This window comes from Siphateles boraxobius, unplaced genomic scaffold, assembly GCF_051911475.1.
Source record: "Siphateles boraxobius isolate OS27281-9 unplaced genomic scaffold, OSU_SipBor_1 77, whole genome shotgun sequence".
NCBI classification, from domain to species: Eukaryota; Metazoa; Chordata; class Actinopteri; order Cypriniformes; family Leuciscidae; genus Siphateles; species Siphateles boraxobius.
This window is the reverse complement of record NW_027509205.1, coordinates 5,248,136-5,250,521: the sequence shown is the minus strand read 5'-3', so window position 1 is coordinate 5,250,521 and position 2,386 is coordinate 5,248,136. Positions and strand designations below refer to the sequence as shown.

General features: G+C 47.7%; 1 non-coding gene and 1 pseudogene across 1 annotated transcript; both read left to right on the top strand.

The window, feature by feature from the left end:
• LOC143727308 (U2 spliceosomal RNA) lies at positions 1 to 174 on the top strand (annotated as a pseudogene).
• Positions 175 to 615: 441 nt separating this feature from the next.
• On the top strand, positions 616 to 779 carry LOC143726521 (U1 spliceosomal RNA). The gene has a single exon (XR_013198762.1). It is a non-coding gene; the product is annotated as a U1 spliceosomal RNA (small nuclear RNA).
• Positions 780 to 2,386: the final 1,607 nt, after the last annotated feature.

Genomic DNA, 2,386 nt, shown 5'->3' with positions numbered 1-2,386 from the left:
AAAACTTTTCGAAAGAAAAAATCTGTTCTTATCAGTTTAATATCTGATACGTGCCCTACCCGGGCACCATATATTAAATTGATTTTTGGAACTGGGAGATGGAACAGGGGCTTGCTCCGTCCACTCCACGCATCGACCCGGTATTGCAGTACTTCTGGGAACGGTGCACCCCCCAAAACTGTGTTCAATGAAAGAGATGTTTTAGTCTTGTGTGGCAGCAGGTGTTAATGGAAGCAGTGTATATTGCTGTGTATGGGTGCTTTAAAGGTGTTGTAGGTGATCATATGCTATACAGGTAATGGTTGTGTGAGAGGGGAAAAAAACGGGAAAAAAAACAACAACTCTGTTCTTATCTCGTTTAACATCTGATTCGCCCACTATCCGGTGACCGCGTATGAAATTGATTTTTGGCTCATGGATCCGGAGCATGAAAACAACATCACAACAACAACAACAAAAGAGCCCGACGCTGCAGATTTTTGATGTCTCTTTCTTATCTCTTGGAGTTTTTACGAATGAGCTGATGAGTTGAATCAGGTGTGTGTTTGATTGTCCGACCGTTGGTGAGGATTGCGGAGAGGGACAGGGTGCCTCTGACGGGAGGCCTGGGAATTCATACTTACCTGGCAGGGGAGACACCATGATCAGGAAGGTGGTTCACCCAGGGCGAGGCTCGGCCATTGCACTCCGGTTGTGCTGACCCCTGCGAATTCCCCAAATGTGGGAATCTCGACTGCATAATTTATGGTAGTGGGGGACTGCGTTCGCGCTTTCCCCTGGACACGCTGGTTAAAAGAGCAGATTGTTCGAGTTCCTCTTCTTCTGGTAGTTAACGACCAAGGAAGTCCAGAGAATTGAACTGCAGTGGTTGATCGAGAGATATAAAACTCTCAACCTAGGACCAGTCTGCAAAAGTAGGGCTGTTTTTTAGTTTTTTTTTCATCATTCTTCAAATAATCTCCATTATTCAACCAACGGTTTGATTGGCAGCAGTGGTCCTAGAAGCAAAGTTGTTCCGAATGAGGAGTTCTATCATGTGGTATGAATACCTTGTGCATGTGTGAAAAATCACCTGACATACAGTCGCCTATGGCCGTATTCATGTTGTTGTTTTTACTGTTTACAGCGCCACCAAGTGGCCAGTCGCCACATCCCTTTTCACCTGAGCACAGTCTGAGCCCGTGCACAGGTGTACCGACTTGGCTGTAATTGTCTCATTCCGTTGGAGAGTTATGGCCATTTAAGTAAAGCCCGCCTCGCCCACTCCCAATGTTTTGGCGTCCCGTCGCCAACGTGAACCGAAATTCCGACTTTTTTCCCCATCGCTGTCGGCAATCAGACTCCAGGGAATCTTTCTGCACCGGTTTGGGTCAGATCGGGCGAAAGACCTAGGACTAGTGTGCAAAAGTAGCTTTTTCACAAAATCCCAAATACCCGAAAATCTCGCCATCGCAACCATCGAATCCGAGGCGTGCGTCTTGTTCGCCCCGAGCCAAGGATTCCGGTGATGTAAGACACTTGGGTCTGCGACGGACGGTTCAGGAGTTACGAGGCATTTCGTACTTCTGATCGCTGCAGCGCCACCTTGGGGCCGATTGGGCTGAGCCTTGGTGATGTTGTAGACCGGGCGGGTACTACCATCCCTCAAGAGTTTCAAGTCTCTACGACGTACGCTTTGGTCTGCCCGCTCACTTTTAGGGCAGAATGTTTGTTGGTCCAAAATCCCAGGTTGCACTCCAAAGTGTCGTGTTGTGCGCTCTGCTGTGATCCATTTTCGGTGTCAACAGTCAAGCTGAGCTTGTTTGCTGTGAGCTGAGCTTGTTTGTTGGCGACCTTTAGACCCTCTCGCCACGGCCCAGGTGGGCGTGGCCTTTGACGGCTCCCCCGCCTCTGCGTCATTGTGTCATCGCTTCTCGGCCTTTTGGCTAAGATCAAGTGTATGCCAAAATGGATGTGCCGAGAGAGGAGATCCCGATGCCGACCATGATGGTGCGGTTGAAAAACACAGTCAGGATACAAGTGAAGGCGGATACGGATATGGAAGTAAAGAGAAGATTTGGACGGGACTTCGTGGTAACCGAGCTCTTAAGGGAAGTTTTTGGAATTTCAGCCTCTTTTGTCTTTTGCCTGCAAGACTTTTCATCTTCTGGTTTTATGGACTTAACCTTTTTCCAGTTGAGGGATTGTGTTGCGTTTTTTGATGCTTGGGAAAAGAAGAAAGACCATTAGAGTTTTAAAGGCCTTCAAATAATTCCAGCCTTTGCTCAAGACTTTTTGCCTTTGACAATCCACTTATACAACCCTTTTGTGGAGGACAGTGATGTGCTATCTTTTCTGGCTAGATATTGTGATACAGTCAAAGGAGGTGAGCGGTTGAAAGATCGCT